Genomic DNA, 19,396 nt, shown 5'->3' on the forward strand with positions numbered 1-19,396 from the left:
ATGTCACCTCTCACTCTGCAACCATTCTTTAAGAAACCTTTAACTGCCTGTTGGTATATCCTTCTTGAACGGTCGCGCACACACGTACACACGCACGCACACTCTCTAGTAAAGCCCACGGTACGGTACCGTGGATGTCGAAGGGTCCTCCTGGAACGCGTATTAGCGCAGATGTCGCTTCTTCCCCGGCTTTGGTTTCCGCCGAGGCTCGGTGTGTCCTTCCGTAGAGCTCCTCTGCGCTTGTATTCACATGAAAACGTTGAAATAACCAAGCAGGACGAGTTTCACCTCCTATCGTTTTACCTCCTCCATATTTACAGTCTGTCTCTCTCTCTCTCCCTTACTCTCTTTCTTTCTTCCTTTCTTCCTTTCTTCTCTCTCTCTCTCTCTCTCTCTCTCTCTCTCTCTCCACCACCAACAACAACATTATTGACGTCCTCCTTTTGCCACGTGACCAGTCTGCTGGGGCTAAAAATAGACCCAATAGAAACCAATGGAGGCAGACAGACCGGGCAGCGATAGACAAGCAGGCAGACATACACACACAGTAGTTTGTCTTGCTTGCCTACTTCATCTTACTTTTCCATGTTTACTACCCATATGGTGTCTCAATAACGTTACACAAATGGAGTTGGACAACTGCTTACAGTCGGACCTGAACAAAACACAAGCAAGGACTGCAACACTCAAAGGACATTCAAGTTGAAGTTGAGCGATAGAAGTAGCCTACTGCTGAGACAATTGGTTGATTATCCAGTGGTTCCTAAAGTGAGGTCCGGGGACCCCCAGCGGTCCTGGAGGGGGTTCTAGGGGGTCCCCATAAATAAGTGGAATACCTTATTTTCACTATAATTCTATCCATAAGTAACACAATGACATAATGTATGAATATTTTCATCATGTTTTTTTTTATAAACTTTCTATAATAAAATATTTAAAAGCAAAAATCCTATCAAATTGCGGTCCGTAGTCTAATTTGTGTCAGTTTAGCAGTCCTTGGCGTGAGAATAAAATAATGTTAAAGAAATAACACAACAATTCTCTTTTTTGGAATGATTTATTAAGCAAAGTGGGCACACAACTGAATACTTAAAGCAATGTAACTTGAAAAGAAGAAATAAAACACACCGTTGATCAGTTCAACACACTCAGGAGTTTTGCTGCTACAGAGTCTGTAGTACAGACCTTACTTGGGCTGGTATGACTAGTATGGTTGCTAATATTAGCTAATGTTAACAAAGTTCACTGATTTAATGACTTCTCTATTTGTGCCACTGTTACCCCATATGCTAGAATTAACCATTATCCTATAACTGTCACTTGTGGCCACAAGTCACTGTCCAGCAACAGTTACCATAAACCATACAGCATTCTGGGATGGGAGAAAAACGTGCTCTGGTTAATTGCCATTTCTTTAAACCAATCACAATTGTCATGGGTGGCGCTAAGCGGCAGACGGAGCCACGGTGCCACTGCCTCGGGAATAGCCTCGGGAAGGAACTTGTTTTCGTGGAACGTGTGGAGGTAGACTAGAAGCTGCAGCATTTATTAGTGAGCCAACTGCATACTCTTCTGTACATTCACTTTGTATCTTCACAGCTAAACATTGAAGGTCCCATGGCATGAAAATTTCACTTTAAGAGGTTATTTAACATTAATATGAGTTCCTCCAGCCTGCCTGTGGTCCCCCACTGGCTAGAAATGGCGATAGGTGTAAACCGAGCCCTGGCTATCCTGCTCTGCCTTTGAGAAAATGAAAGCTCAGATGGGCCGATCTGGACTCTTCCCTTTATGACATCATATGGGGAAAGGTTACCTCCCCTTTCTCTGCTTTGCCCGCCCAGAGAATTTGGCCCACCCATGAGAGAGAGAGAGACATCATGGCTTGCAAACAAGCAAAGTGGCAGTTGGTCAAGGCCACAACCCCACCCTCCACCTTGCCCCCCCCTTGCTACTTCTCAATAGCATTTAAAGCTGCAGACACAGGAATGGCACATACTAAGGAAAGCTCATTGTGGGACTGGCTCTAGTGGCTGTAATTCTGCACCAAGGCTGAATTTCGGGAAAGAGACTTCAGATACAGTATTAGGGGACCACTAAGGTCTATATAAAAGAGACTTCAGATACAGTAGTAGGGGACCACTAAGGTCTATATAAAAGAGACTTCAGATACAGTATTAGGGGACCACTAAGGTCTATATAAAAGAGACTTCAGATACAGTATTAGGGGACCATTAAGGTCTATATAAAAGAGACTTCAGATACAGTATTAGGGTACCACGAAGGTCTATATAAAAGAGACTTCAGATACAGTATTAGAGGACCACTAAGGCCTATATAAAAGAGACTTCAGATACAGTATTAGGGGACCACTAAGGTCTATATAAAAGAGACTTCAGATACAGTATTAGGGGACCACTAAGGTCTATATAAAAGAGACTTCAGATACAGTATTAGGGGACCATTAAGGTCTGAAAGAGACTTCAGATACAGTATTAGGGTACCACGAAGGTCTATATAAAAGAGACTTCAGATACAGTATTAGAGGACCACTAAGGCCTATATAAAAGAGACTTCAGATACAGTATTAGGGGACCACTAAGGTCTATATAAAAGAGACTTCAGATACAGTATTAGGGGACCACTAAGGCCTATATAAAAGAGACTTCAGATACAGTATTAGGGGACCACTAAGGTCTATATAAAAGAGACTTCAGATACAGTATTAGGGGACCACTAAGGTCTATATAATAGAGACTTCAGATACAGTATTAGGGGACCACTAAGGCCTATATAAAAGAGACTTCAGATACAGTATTAGGGGACCACTAAGGTCTATATAAAAGAGACTTCAGATACAGTATTAGGGGACCACTAAGGTCTATATAAAAGAGACTTCAGATACAGTATTAGGGGACCATTAAGGTCTGAAAGAGACTTCAGATACAGTATTAGGGTACCACTAAGGTCTATATAAAAGAGACTTCAGATACAGTATTAGAGGACCACTAAGGCCTATATAAAAGAGACTTCAGATACAGTATTAGGGGACCACTAAGGTCTATATAAAAGAGACTTCAGATACAGTATTAGGGGACCACTAAGGCCTATATAAAAGAGACTTCAGATACAGTATTAGGGGACCACTAAGGTCTATATAAAAGAGACTTCAGATACAGTATTAGGGGACCACTAAGGTCTATATAATAGAGACTTCAGATACAGTATTAGGGGACCACTAAGGCCTATATAAAAGAGACTTCAGATACAGTATTAGGGGACCACTAAGGTCTATATAAAAGAGACTTCAGATACAGTATTAGGGGACCACTAAGGTCTATATAAAAGAGACTTCAGATACAGTATTAGGGGACCACTAAGGCCTATATAAAAGAGACTTCAGATACAGTATTAGGGGACCACTAAGGTCTATATAAAAGAGACTTCAGATACAGTATTAGGGGACCACTAAGGTCTATATAAAAAATACTTTCAGAACGCTGCTGGTGTGAACGGTTTTGCTTATTTTGCTTATTCGTCAAGCCCCTGCTGTGTAACGGCCTGGATTGGTCAATTCTAGTCGGACTACAAACAGAAACCGGAACTCTTCTGATACCAAAGTCTTGTCCCGTTGCCAGCAGATTCTACATTCATACAAATATCAGTTTATATGGAACAAGCATCACAGGACTGGGGTGGTACTTGGGCTTCATTTGGGTATAAGCCTGTGAAGTTTATCAATACTGATACATAAATATCTGGAATTATAATGCATGGTCAAATTGTTAGAAATGAGTCTTGTGATGAGATTGTCCAGGGATACATGATAAACTCGGATTGCAGGGACCCAGGTTCCATTCACACGGAGATTATTTCTTCTGGGAGATGGGTCAATCCTAAACAGGATGGATAAGCACATAAGAAGCTGGGTCCAGACTAGTTTAATGATAGCCAGACAGATTATTTTAAGAGGATGGAGGAATGTAGGGATGCCGTCAATCCAGGAGTGGGTTTGTGATCATGGCTAGGGTGGCGGCGCTTGATAAAATGCCATATAAAACAGTTTGCCGGATTGGAGGTCTGTCCTAGAACATGGTGAAAGTACCTGAGCTTTCTGGAGGGCTCCTAAGAAGCTTTTGTGCTGGGGAGAGGCGTGTATGATGGGCTTATGGTGTTGTCATTTATACATATGTTTATTTGGTTTATGGTTTATTGTCTATTTCATTGTATGGTCTTGAATATTGTGGTATATGTATGTTGTTAAAAAATAAAAAATGTTTATCACAAAAGAGTCATGATGCCAACAGTGGCAAGATTTAAGATGTGGACAAAACCTCACTTCTGTTCATCATTGCTTACAATACAAGGAGAGGAGAGGAGGAATCATAGTTACGGCTATAAATATCTCTGACTCTTAGCACAATGTGACTGCAAAACGGATAGATGAGGAGGAGGTGTAGGGGATGGAAAAGATGGAGATTGGTGAAAACGAGGGAGAAAAGAAGGAAAGAGAATGCAACAGAGCAGGGAGGTTGGAGAAAGGAAGGAGGGAAGCAGGGAGAGAGATGGAGGGAGGGAGGAAGGCAAGGTTAGAATGGATTAAACGATGGGGAGAAGGAAAAATGAAGGGCATGGAAAGGATGACAAACATTGAAAAGAGAGAGGGGAAATATTCTGCGTGAACAGAGAAAAAAAAAGAAAAGGCAGAAAAGATGGAGAGAGCAGGAGGTGGAATGAAAGGACGGAGAGAGCGAGAGACCGAGAGAGCTATTCTGGTAATGATGTTGTTGCCATGGAGATGCTGTCCTCAGTCAGACTACTACACAGGTGCCTCGTGGGTATTTTTAAAGGACGTCACTGATTGGAGGAGGTCTTTGGAACAGAGGACTATTGATTGGATGACATAGGTGAGGGTCAAAGGTCATCCCATTGCATCCCATTTGTCTCAAAATGCTTTCTCATTCCCTCCCACTTTTCTACTGCCTCCTTCCATTGCTTGTTAATGTCTGAATAGTCATGGAATAAATTCAAATAAGCTAAAAATAATATACCGTATCCTGCCCAATGCAAAAGACATGTCTTAAATGTTACACCCAAACTGTTCTTTGTTTATTAGCGTCTATAAACATTATGGAGAGGATCCCTACAGAGAAATGCCTTTTTAAAATCTCTTTAAGACCTTTTTAAGACCAGAAACAGCTTGAGATCGCTAGCGCTAAATCCACTAGACTCCATTTAAAAAAAATAATACTTTTAGCATGTATAGAGCCAGCACATTTTCACATGTACATGGGTATACTGTGTTTATCTTAACCAAAACTAGAGTTGTGATTGTTGGAAAAGTGAAAAGACGACCCAAAACGGAATTTCATAGTTTAGTTAGTAATTCAACGCTTTGGACTTTGAATGAAGTGTATTTTTACGATACTCAAATTACTGTTTATTTACATGGGGCTGGTGGCTTTAGTGAATTTTGTGGATTTTTTTATGTCTAAATAAAGGATCTTACTCTTTAACAGAAAGGTCAACATCCTTAGAAATCCTTTCCATAATGTTATCAGACACTTAGAATATTAATCTGAGCCTGTCAATGGCAAAACGTAACTAGAACTGTGAACAATTGCCCCATTAACTTACATTGTAGCTTGTTTCGCTGACTGCCGACTGCAGCAATCTCGCTTCATACTGGACCAGTTTCAAAGATTGTTGTTCCCATCAGTCGCTTAAACACAAAAACATAGGAACATAGGGCTGAAAAAACAAACAAAGTTACCCTTTAAAGCCTGACAAGATGGATTTTTGTGTGATATGGGATCCCACGATTCTCATGTGAGCTCGTGATATGGCGAGAATCAAGCTGCCATGCAAGGTAACTATAGGGGTGGACCAAATAGATTGCCATGACATTTTATACAGACATGTATATAATGAATGAAAATTACACTGTAAATTGCAGGCTGTATTAAAAAGTGTTGTGGAATATCTTTGTATCCACAATGGATCACATGACTTCTTGTACGATTATGTGAAAGGACTTTGTCCACAGAGTATTATCAGCTCTGCAGTTACCATTTTAGTACTGATGTTACCCGTGAACCCCCTGCTTCGAAGCATGTATTGAAAAACATGAACCAATTTGGAATGGAGCTTTGTATCGGAGCTTTATTCGTTTTGTGATAATCGCGTGACACTTCACAGACACCCACGTGACTGGGGTCGTGCCTTTGTGGGTTGTTGCAGTAGGAGAGTCAACAGAGTCAGGAGAGTTAGTGAATAGATAGATTATTATAGTGATTATTATAGCGAGTAGAAAGTGTATTGCCAGTAGAAAGTTCATAGCGAGTAGCCTAGAGAGTTTATTGCAATTAGCCTAAGTTTATGGCGAGTAGATAGTTTATAAAAGAGAGTTTATAGCGAGTATAGCAAACGCCTTCTGCACTGCCTATCTCACCTATTTGGCTGAGGAGACAATGTTGCTCTAGGCTACACACTCAATATAATCACAGAAATGTGTGTGCAATGTGCAATGTGTTCTTCATTCATTTCCATTTTTTTTTGTGGAGAAGGCAATTACATTTTTATTTATGCAAGGTCCCAAATAGTCTTGTGTCATTATATATTTATCCATGAATTCACACTCAAAATGTATTCATCTTTAACTCAAAGACATTCATGGCTAATATCTGTGAAAGTCTGTGACACAATGCTATCCTTAACTTCCACCACCAGATGTCCTCTGATACCCCTTTTCCACCAACAAGAACCAGCTGCTGGTTCAGAGCTAGAACTAGTGCCGGTTCGGAGTTGGTTTGACTGACAAGTCTCCAAAGAACCGGTTTGCTTTTCCACAGGCTAAAGAGCCGGCACAGAGCCAGGTCTTACGTCACTGTATACGTCTCATCATTTCCAGCAACGTTAGCGCGGCGGCACCAAACACAAACACACCATCAACAATGGCGGACGTTGCTTTGCTGCTGATGTTCATGGCTTTGCGGACCTACATCGGCATCAAACTCGGCGGCTCCAACGTGTTCACGCGGCTCGCCTTTAAAGTGCAAGAAAGCAGCTTGTTTCCTCCTCTGACCACTGCTGTTGTTGTTTAAATCGCGTCCATCTTGTTTATCTGCTAATTCAAAAATGGCGGTCACAAGTTTCGGTTCGTCTTGTTGGTCACGGTAACCCCACCCCCAGCCGCTGACGTAAGCTGTTCTTACTTCTGGCCCAGCAATGATTTGGTGCTACTTAAGAACTACTTTTACTGGTTCGGAGCTGGTGCTTTGGTGGTAGAAAAACAAAGAACCGATTTGAAACTAGGCTCTGGCTCCGAACCAGCACCAGCTCTGCCTTGGTGGAAAAGGGGTAATAGAGTTCTGAAGCTTCGAGTACTGAACATTTTTTTCGTTACAATTGGATCGAAAGCTTCACTGGTTCAGAAAGCTTCAGTTCGCCATCACTACATTTTAGCATCTTTCAGCTCATTGTTTTGGTTTTTTCGGCCCACAACTTTGCTGTTTTGGTACCCTCTCACCGCTCTCATCAGCATTGTTTGCGTTGCAGCAGGCACCCCACTCTAGGCTACCTACCCAACACCAAACAGACAACTAGCTGGGCAACATAATAGAAATTCAAATTTAAAATACAGAATTAGGGACACGTGAAAAATGTAATTTGAGTTCTGGGTTTAAAGTGAGAATTCTGAAAATAAAGTGAGAATTCAGTTCTTTTTTGGAATTTTAGCGGTGTTTGAACCCGTTCCCTATTATGGAAATAACGCACTACATAGTGTGTTCGCCAATTTGTAGTGATGTTTGAATTTTCCGCGGTTAATTTCATTCACTATATAATCCAATATAAAATACTCACAATGCACACTACATTTTACTCCTGTATACCACAATGAAACGTGTTTTTTTTCCCAGAGGAGAAGGAGCAGAAGGAACTGCGAAAACTGAAAAGGAAAAATAGAGTGGGCTTTAGTTTATAAATAGTGGAAATGTAACATGCAACATACAACCTGTTACTATTCTCCTGAGTTCTCGGTTTGTTTTAGAGACATATTAGAAGTATTTTTGTTTCGGTTCGTTTACATGATGCTGGGCCTCCGTCACACAAATAACCGGCACATAAACGCATAGACGCAACAATATTTTCAGTTAGGGTCCGATATCTTGTTTGGTCGCTCCCTATATGGTTCACTATTTAATAAAAACTATATAGGGAATAAAATAAAATTGGCCTTCACCTCTTCCATGGCAAGGTTTGTGTTGTAGATATGTTTAACTATGCAGTATGTCACTTGACTTTAAACTCACAATAAAGTCACCATTTAAAAAAAAAGAAAAAGTCATAATATAATAGATTATATATATATATATATATATATATATATATATATATATATATATATATATATATATATATATATATATATATATATATATATATAATAGAATAAGTCATAACTCTGACACTGTACAGTGTTGGGCAAGTAACTTCTGAAATGTAATACATTATTGATTACTAGTTACTGTCATTTGAGAGGACACAGCTGTCGCTAGCCTACCGGAAATAATACTCGCAGACTTTCTTTTCTGTGCCAAAATGTTTCGCAGTGTTGGTGAATTCTTAAAAAACAAAACAACACTAAATGTTGGGTTAAAATGTGTTGTAACTCGCGTTACTGAGATTCTAATGGGTATAATATTACCAACATTTTATAAATAATGCGTTATATTCAGAGCTAGTAACGAAGTAGAACTACTTCACTACTCTACTTAAGTACTAAAAGGCTGTATCTGTTCTCTACTGGAGTATTATTTTTTTCTCCTACTTCCACTTTTACTTGAGTACATATTTTTGATGAGTTTAATACTTTTACTCCGATAACATCGTTACTGTTGTGAATTCCTCATGCTACGTGTGTGTGTGTGTACTTAGTTAATTTACGTAAGAAATCCCAGAGATTGCGTCGTGTTTCTTGTCATTACGGTTGCCTGTTCAGAAGTCAGAGACGATGTAAGTTTGTACTCTTTCTATTGAGCCATTGTTGCAGCAGATGAAGCTAGTCCTGAGTTGTTTGAGTCTGCAGTGAGTACTGAATGCTAACTGTTTTACCCTGTGATGTGAAGATGCTAGTTTATCTGGATGTTGCTACCTTGCTAACTTTCCACTACATCACACATGTTACTAGCTAGTCGGAGATACGTTTTTTGGGGCTTTAACCGTTACTGTGCTGGAGAGGATGTTCATTTTACTTTCACAGTGTGATAATTGTACATTTTATTTCAGTATTTGTTAATATTTGTTATTTTTAATATAATATATTTAATATTTGTTAATTCTGTTGGCTACAGCCTTGGCTAAACATTTCACATAATATAAAAAATATATTTAAACTTGTGACATTTAATAACTAAATAACACAGTACTTTTACTTTCAGTACTTGAGTAGTACATTTTAAAATAAACTACTTGCAATACTTAAGTACAAAAAATGTTTAATGCTTTAATACTTCCACTTAAGTCTGGTGCTTAAAGAGCACTTCTACTTCTACTCAAGTCACTTTTTTGATAGAGCACTTGTACTTTTACTCAAGTATGGGTCTCTAGTACTTTATACACCTCTGGTTATATTATTGCTTTACAGCAAAAAGGAATACATTACTGTTATTGCGTTACTTTTGTATCGCGTTACTCCAATCACTGCGTATGTATGATTTTATCTTCTGGGAACAAATTTCCCTTCAGGAATATTAACCCTCTGGAGGACAAAAGACGCACCGGCAAGTCCAAGCCATGTCTGACAACACTTGAATTCAAAAAGCAATATCACAAAATAAACTTTGACATTTATTTACTATTTTATTCATAGTGTGTTACTTTATTACTAGATATGACCAATATGTCTTTATTAACAGGTTATGTAATGCAGTCATTTAAAGTAGCTGTGATAAAACACCCTCAATCCTGAGGTGTTAGCCAACTATAGACCTTTATCTAATCTCCCTTTTGAGAAGGTAGTCGCTAATCAGTTTTTACATAGCAATAGTTTATTTGAGGACTTTCAGTCCGGATTTAGAATGCATCATAGCACGGAGTTGGCACTGGTGAAAATTACTAACGACCTTCTAACTGCTTAACTACTTAACTACTCTTAGTGCAGCATTCAACACTATTACCATCCTGTTAAAGACACTAGAACATTTAGTTGGCATTAAAGGAATCGCACTAAGCTGGTTTAAGTCCTATTTATCTGATCAATCTCAATTTGTTAATGTTAACAATGAATCCTCCAGGTACGCTAAAGTTAGCCATGGCATTCCACAAGGCTCAGTGCTTGGACATATTATATTTACCTTATATATGCTTCCTATAGGCAATGTTATTAGGAAACACTCAATTAACTTTCACTTTTATGCAGATGACACCCAATTATACCCGTCAATCAAGCCAGACAAAAATAGTCAGTTAGCTAAACTTCAAGCATGCATTAAAGAAATAAAATCATGGATGACCTAACCGAAGTTATTGTGCTGGGCTCTAAACACCGCCAAACCTCATTATCCAAAGATATAGCTACTCTGGATGGCATTGCCATGGCCTCCAGCACTCCTGTCAGAAATCTAGGAGTTATTTTTGATCAGGATATATCCTTTAACTAGCCTGGTCCTACCAGACTCTCGTACATTTCATTTGTACAGAGAGTCTGGCCACTCTCCATTGACAAGCGTTAACTTCTTTGAAGGCGGGTACTTTGTTTAAGTTTAAAACTATTGGATCTGCCATAACCAATCACTAACGTATGGATGTGACATATGTCATGGCATGTGCAACAAGAAGGAAGACCGTCAAGACTTATATTTAGCATTAGCATTGCTAGCGTTAACCTTAGCCAACTCCTTCACCACTAACGGAGCGAGCTGGAAAATCAAACTTTTCCCGAACCCCGTGGGGAGGAGGTTGTATGTGATGTTCGCTGATTGGACTGCCAAAACTTTGGCTGGAGAAAACCCAAGACTATATCGCAAACCCAGACGTAGTACTGCAGAAAAATGAAAATTGAGCGTAAGTATGTAGGAGGGCGGAGCCAGACTATCCTTTAACGCCCAGATAAAACAAACCTCAAGAACAGTCTTTTTTACCTTTGTAACATTGCCAAAATTAGGCACATCCTGTCTCAAAACAATGCTGAAAAACTAGTCCATGCATTTGTTACTTCCAGGCTGGACTATTGTAATTCCTTACTATCAAGTTGCTCAAATAAGTCCCTTAAGACTCTCCAGCTGATCCAGAATGCTGCAGCACGTGATCTGACAAGAACTAAGAAATTATATTTATGTATATGTATTAGCTTCTCTGCATTGGCTTTCTGTAAAATCTAAGATTGAATCCTTCTCCTGACCTACAGGATGATGTTGCTTAACTAAATGGTCAAGCAACATCATATCTTGAAGAGGTCATAGTACCTTACCCCCAATTTCCACCGGCTGCATAACGGCTGCTGAATGGCTCCAGAGTCATTAGGTTTCCATTAAAGTCAATGTGTGTATTTCCACTGACTGCAGAACGGCTGCGTTCCGACTCCGGCACAGCTCCGGTGATCCGCAGCCCTCCAGAGCAGATACGCAGAGCTTCTATTTTTGCCGGATGCCGGAAAGCTCCGCAGCAAATCAGCACACGACAGATAGTGTGGCATAGGAAGTCCGAGCACAGAAGCCAAATAAAACATCCGGTTAATTATCAAAATAAAATACACCGTGCTCACAGCGGATCATATTTCCCTGCACTACACCTTGAAAACACAGCACAGATTGGTTTCCCCTCTACTCCTCTTGATGGAAACTAACCGGTAGTTGGTTTTGTGGTTCTATTCTACGTGAATTCGCGAGATCTTGTGGGTCCTCGTGACTACAGCTGTCAGTCATGGCCGCAGCCGTGCCGCAACAAATCCGGACCTAGTGGGTATTGACGGACAGCGGAGCACGCAGCCGGCACGCAGCGGAGCCGGTCCGCAGCCGTTCTGCATCCAGTGGAAATCCGGATTTATTGCCCCACTAGAGCACTGCACTCCTAGAATTAGAGCAGAGTTATTTGTGGTTCCTAGAGTCTCTAAAAGTAGAATGGGAGCCAGAGCCTTCAGCTATCAGGCTCCTCTCCTGTGGAACCAGCTCCCAGTCTGGGTTTGGGGGGCAGACACTGTCACCACATTAAAGAGTAAACTTAAAACTCTCCTCTTCGATAAAGCTTATAGTTAGGGAGCGAGGAGTTGCAGCGTTCGCCTAGACCGGCGGGGGAGGGTATATATCTATAGACACAGCACCCCTTGTCTTCTCTGCTTCTATTCATAGTCGTCAGATTCATCTTCCAACCCTTATAGAACTGGTTCAGGTTTGCCTTGCACCAGCTCTTAATAAGCTCTTAATATATAGTTATAGTTTTAGACTGCCGGGGGACTTCCTTTGACACACTGAGCTCCTCTCTCCTCTCTCTTTCTGTTTGTGTGCATCCATGTCCCAGAAATGCTTGTTACTAACTTAGCTCTGGGGAGTCAATATGTTTTTTCGCCCGTTTCCTTGGATTAGTGTGGCACCTAAATCATGTTTAAAGCTGTTGCCGTGGTCTTGCTCCATGCCATGCTATACCCTGCTACACCCTGCTAAGCTCTGCAGGGCCCTGCTACGTCCTGCTACGCCCTGCTACGTCCTGCTACGTGCTGCTACGCCCTGCTACGTGCTGCTACGCCCTGCTATGCCCTGCAGTGCCCTGCTAAGCCCTGCTACACCCTCCTACACCCTGCAGTGCCCTGCTACGCCATGAACTACTACAACTACTATTTCTAGTCATAGTTCCATTATCTTTAATGTGACTATTATTTGCCACTGTTCATCACACCCCCAACCGGCACCGTCAGACACCGCCTACCAAGAGCCTGGGTCTGTCTGAGGTTTCTCCCTAAAAGAGAGTTTTTCCCCCCCACTGTCGCACTAAATGCTTGCTCTTGGGGGAATTACTGTAATTGTTGGGGCTTTGTAAATTATAGAGTGTGGTCTAGACCTACTCTATCTGTAAAGTGTCTTGAGATAACTCTTGTTATGATTTAATACTAACATTCTAGTATTGAATTGAATTGAATTACTCTTGTGAACCCATGACTTTTGTAAACTTATTGTAAGCACCAACATTTGTTTTACTGTAGGAATGTTTTCACAAGAGATTTGAGAAATATTTCTGCTTTAGGGACAGATTTTGGGTGTCACTGTACAGAAAGTTGAGTTGATATGAAACACATGGGGATCAGTTATATGCAAATACCCTTAAAAGGTGAATTCAAGAAGATATTTAAAAATACCCTTAGAGCTCAGAGGGTTAAAGCATATTTTATATTATTTTCCATCCTGAAATCAGTGTTTCTTTAATTGTAACTTCATGCTGCACAAGTGGGTGGATATGAAATCTCAGACTAATAGAAGTGTCATTGGTTCAAACCCACACAGGTAGAAATGTGTCCAGTCATGCTGCAGGAGGGCCAAGGACACATCATTATTATACTTGAAAGGAGCTGGCGAAAAATGGAGCCACTCGTTTCATAATAAGTTAGAAGACAATAAAAGATGGCGACAGAGAGAGGGAATGATTAGACAAGACGAACAAACAAAACGCAAACACACACAGCAAAAGGAGCAGTGGTGAGTCAGCCTCCTGTGAGTCACGGGAGAAAACAGAAATGTCAGGCAGAAAAAAGCGTACGTACGCACGCACGCACGCAAACGCACACACACACATACACACACACAGAGCGTGGCTGTGGCCACCAGTTTCTGACATTAATCAAGATAGCCTTGACAACTGTTCTCTCCACACCTTCCGAGTTACAGTAAGAGACACACACACACACACACACATACACAGAGAAACCTAAAAAACAAGACGTGAGCTCCTGCTAACAAATCCATTTTCCAAACATGCTTGCTCCTATTTAAGATCACACTGCAGCAGCACTTTTTCAGAAATCTAATAAACTGACGGTGGATCTGACTGTGACAGGAAGCTCCTCTCTAAGTCTGTATCTTCCTGTGTTACCCTCTGAGACCCTTTAAGTCCCCTCGAGGGGTCCCCGCACCACAGGTTAAACACCACAGGTCCAGCTGGCTGCTGCACTTCATCCTGACCATAAACTGAATTATCCAAGACTGCAGCGCCCTCAAGAGGAGAGGACGGGAGGATGCACGCATGTTAAGTGACAGTCATTGCTGGATTACTTCAACTGCCCTTACAAAAGATTCAAATGTAGGTACAATATTGAGGTCATTTCAGTATGTTATGCTATTTTGTTTACCACTTTACTCCATTTCAGAAGGAAATATTATACAGTTTAGTCCAGAGATCTTCAACAGATGATGTCAGTGATCTCAGTATCCTCAACCAAACCAAGTGACAACATCAATATGAGCTGCTATCTTAATGAATTTAAGCATATTTATTTTGTTTTGATCTTGATATTTTTTTTTAATACTCAACTTACTATGTCTGATATGTTGTCTGTATGTTTATTTCTTTTATGTCTGGTGAGCCAAAGGAAGATTTCCACCCTGGTGGACAATAAAGATGTATTCTATTCTATTCTATTCTATTCTAACAGGAGGTCCAGGGGCCCCTAAGAGTCACTGCAGAGAGGGCCACCAAATAATTGTTAATTTTTTGAAAGTTTTTTCATTACAGGAAAAATTAACAGTCAGTAGGGAGTTGGGTTGGGAAACAGAGGGTTGCTGGTTCAAGTCCCCATATGGACCAAAGTATGGTGGTGGACTGGTAGTTGGAGAGGTTCCTGGGCACTGCCAAGGTGCTATTGAGCAAGGCACACAACTGCTCGGGGTGCCTTTCCATGGGCAGCCCCCTCACTCTGACATCTCTCCATTCAGTGCATGTAGTATGGATTCACTTTGCCACATGTATGTTTAACATTAAAACATGATTTATAAAATTATGCCAACAATTATTTAATAGCTTAGTATTCTATGCACTAAAAAGGTATGTATAAAGGCTTTAGGATGCTCACATTTTTGTCCCTTTTACAGTTTTTTCCAATTGCTAAAACACAATTTTGCAAACTAGGCTGGTTTTATCAAAATACTTAACACAATTCACAAAACCACACACCCAAACTGCAAAATACCTCATATATATCCTGCAAAATGAAGCACTGCAACCGAAATTACATATAGCATTATCAACATCAAACTTTTGCACCACATGGCACATTCATATTACCAGATTTTTGTCTAACCAACTACACACTGTTGGGCGTAATGAAAAGCACTCTCATCTTTAGTGTGCTTTGTCGTAATACTAAAATACAGGTAGTTCAAATTGTAGAAAATTCTTCAGATCGTTCACATGCACAGAAATATTTGCAGATAACACACACATGCTGTTGAAACATTTTTCAGTCAGTGCAACATATGTACAGCAGACATATTTACATTGGTCTGAACAAAAATATGCTCACAAAAAACAGTAAACTGAAAAAGAAAATTGCAGAAAAAAGAGGCATCATAGTGCTTACTTCCTCATTAAAGTGGTACCAATTAACCATTGAGGTTTTTGGCCAGATGGCATATTGGCCAATTAGCTCATGTAGTGTCATTTTGAATGGCAGTGTTTTGAAATGGCAAATATGTGACTTTATGTCAGATTGTTGTGTCTTATGCAGAGAACCGTGTTCAGTGCATTTAAAAAGTGCCATTTTGAATTGCAAAATGTGTGTAAAGCTGAAAATGTGTTTAGACTTTTGGAGACTTGAGAAGATGTTTTGCTCTCTGTGTGTCAGTTTAAATAACTGTGCTATGCATGTCATTTTAGTGTGTTAGAAATTGGAAAAAAAAACTAATATTCTATACTGTATTACAGTGCATTGCAGGCTGTATACTGTACAATGAACAAATTGTATGGCCCCTGAACATTGTGCTTTCCATTTGTTAACAGTACTGACTGCTCGATAGATTTGGACTGGTTGCAGGTCCATATCAACAAAGAACAAAAAGTACAGTATCACAGAGACAAAGGACAAGTTTGTGAGCTGCACGGTACAGTACTGTAAAAAATAATAGGGGTACAAGGAGGAGGAAGAGCAACAAAAATTGCAAAGCAGAGTATTCATTTCTGAGACATTTTGAGCTACTATGATAGAACGTTTTCGTTCATCTAGAGACAATGACGGAAAAATACGAAAGATGAGATTAAGGGGCGCTAGTTAACACTAGACTTGGCAGCAGGTAACGTTAGCCTACCGTTAGCTAGCAGTTGGGTTTAACACAGTTAAAATGCTGACAGCTAATCGGTGTAAAGGTTTGTCTCTATTTCCAACACGAGACATACGACAGTCTGCAGCTGCCGTTGTCTGAAAAACAACACATGTTGCGTTCACTTGAAATACGCCTCGCCAGATTCGTGCTGCATTTATTTTATTGTAAAATATCCTCCCATGCAGTGGTTGTTTTTGTCGTTTACTGGTGAAATAAAGAAGAGGCTCAATATTTATATAACTTTATAGCATTTATTAGGAGTCCAAGCCCGAGTCTGCAAGAACAGGCGGTAGCAATAGCTACGCCGTTCGCACAGCAGGGCTGTGGAACCCTATTGTTTTTCTAAGGATTTTTAGGGGTCCAAGCCCGAGGGGGCATGGGAACCGCATGTTGCAAGGTTCACGTCTCCAGCGGAGCGTGGAACCCTATTGTTTTTCTACTGATTATTATTATTCCGCTTCTTCTTCTTCTTATCCCGCCAATTTTCTCAATGCATTTCAATGGGAAATTTGCAATTGCAATATCTCTGCCACAGTAAAAGCAATCAACACAAAATTTGTGGTGCTCGTTCGGCATGGCGTTCTGAGGCACTGTACCAAATTTGGCAAAGATCGGCCATTAGGAGGCGCTAAAGTCAACATAAAAGTGTTTTGCCCTGTTAATCAATGTTAATGGAATATTTGCAATGGGAATGTATCAAAGACCTTGCAGCTCACACGTCTCAATATTTACTGATGTTTACCTCCTACCGGTTTTGGTTTTCGCTTTTGCGTGCTCCCCTGGTGTTATATACAATAAAGAAACTTCTTAACCCACCTGACAAAGTTTCTACAACCTTCACAGTGGACAAATGTAACTCTTTTCTCCCACTTTTTCAATCCAAAATCAACATCATTCATATACCCTGATACCGTGTAATTAAACATTGCAGTTGGTGCTAAGTGGAGAGTCTGTCATAGTGTAATTGGGTATGTTGGTGGCATTGATTTTTAAATTTCCCACGAAGGTGATCGCGGTTACGTGTCAGTTAAACTTCTCATCTCCAATCCTATCTGTATTTGTGAGAAGTGGCTCTATCCTGAGTTGAAAGCCTACTTTACGGCTTTATTATGGAGTTAATAGGCGCGTGTGCTCGTGTCAGCCGCTGTCCATTTCCTGAGGTTCTGAAATGCAAACAACTTTTGACTACTTTATTTTTTTTGAACGACGTGCGCCTGTGAGCACCCTCGGAGGAAAACATCAATCAGTGCCTATGACACCATTTACAACAACCCGACCACCTCCCCTGCTCTTTCAACCAACACACCTGCCTCCCCCCCTCCACCCTCTCAGTCACTCTCTCATTTCTCTCTGCTGTCCCATGTGGTCAGAGGGGTTAAGAAGTTTGTTTAAAGTAGAGAATTGTTAAAGGTAGTCTGTACATGCGTTGAAACGAACTGTTAACCACTACATTTGCAACGGCAGAGTACCGCAGACCTTGTGCATCAAACCTCTCGATATTCACCAAGTCCCGCATTGGCGCATCTTCCCATGTCATCGGGGCGTCGGGGACGACTGGCATCGGAGGCGACTGGCATCGGAGGCTTGGGCCCCGTCATAACTGCTTGCAGTTCTAGTTTATTTTTATAAATATTTGACTGAAATGGTTATCAGAAATAATTTATTTAAAAAAAGACTAAAATGTTTTGACTAAAACTTGACTAAAATGGCGAGACTTTTAGTCGACTAAAACTTGACTAAGATACCTTGAGTTCTCTTTTGACTAAAACTAGACTAAAATGACGAGACTTTTAGTCGACTAAAACTTGACTAACAAAAAATGTTGGCACAAGACTAAGACTAAGACTAAATTAAAAATAGGTGACAAAATTAACACTACCCACTGGGGATCAATAAACAGTATAAATTATTAATTATTAATTATTATTATTATTATCTGCCCTAAAAAAAAAGACACTTCCTAGATGTTTCCTGAAATTTAACGTTTTACTTGATTTCATCATCTCCATGTGCGAGGCAGCAATGCTGCAAGGCACCCGGTCTGCCTTAAATCCAAAAGAAGGAGAAGAACTACCGTTTGTCACTGACTGACAGCCAGTGCATCCAATCAGCAACGAGGAATCATTGTCCAATACTTACCCACCTTTTCCGGGTTTAGGTCTCACCTAATGTCGTTTCGTTTTTTTAATTTGCTGTTGTGTTTTGTGAAATGCTTTCATGTTTTGACCTTCAGGGCCACCGTACTAAAGTCTGACACCATCTCACATCTAAAGACAATCATCTCACATCTAACATTGAAGACACTGTCAAAATATGTAAAGACTGGGGATCTTGCAGGGTCACACATTGCAACACTACAATCAGATTGATTTTGAAAAATGTTACCAAGCTAGCTAGCTTTCTGCGTGACGCGCACTTAAACGCGTGCATGCTAGAAATAGGACCGGCGCCGATTTTTCACGCGACACGCAAGCGTGTTGGAAGCGTTTCCAGGCAAAATAGAATAGGAAAAGATGTTTACATGTCGTTTAAACACAAATACATATTAATAAATGACATTGTGATGTTTGAAAGTCTCGAGGTTTTGACATAAATGCAGATATAAATGTAATAAAAAAAAAATACTAATAATGATTTTCAAATTTTGCACCTGTCAATACAGAAGGAAATATTCCGTAGCTTATTTTGCCGTCAATACTGCTGACGTTGTCTTTGCTGTAATCAGATTAGTATATATTTATGTTTAACATGGTATTTCATTTTATCAATGGGAAACATCCATGTGTCCAGACCAGGCTAGCAGCAGCAGCAGCAGCAGCCGCGCCGCGTCAGACATGTTTTCGGTGTGCAAAGACATAGAAAAATGCCACGCAGCCGCCACAGAGCTGACACACAACAGAAACGCCACGCTCACGCCACGCTCACGCCACGCTCACGCCACGCTCACGCCACGCTCACGCCACGCAGCCAGTGTGCAGGAGCCCTTAAGCTGCCGTTTAGGGGTGTTGCAACTCCCCTTCCCTGCTGCTGTAGCCTACAGCGCATGTGGGGACCACACACAAACACACACACAAACACACACACACACACACAAA

General features: G+C 40.6%; 1 protein-coding gene across 5 annotated transcripts in view; it reads right to left on the reverse strand.

Annotated features, from left to right (window-relative positions):
• hdac5 (histone deacetylase 5) overlaps nucleotides 1-383 on the reverse strand; it is an 82,627-nt gene extending 82,244 nt beyond the window's left edge. For 4 of the 5 annotated variants that reach the window (XM_028600175.1, XM_028600179.1, XM_028600173.1 and 1 more), the window contains exon 1: nucleotides 130-383. The gene's annotated coding sequence lies outside the window, so the exon portion shown is untranslated. Of the gene's footprint in view, nucleotides 1-7; nucleotides 102-129 lie in introns of those variants that run through there. The other variant, XM_028600177.1, reaches the window with a different exon arrangement.
• Between the last annotated feature and the right edge of the window lie 19,013 nt (nucleotides 384-19,396).

This window comes from Perca flavescens, chromosome 15, assembly GCF_004354835.1.
Source record: "Perca flavescens isolate YP-PL-M2 chromosome 15, PFLA_1.0, whole genome shotgun sequence".
Taxonomy (NCBI): domain Eukaryota; kingdom Metazoa; phylum Chordata; class Actinopteri; order Perciformes; family Percidae; genus Perca; species Perca flavescens.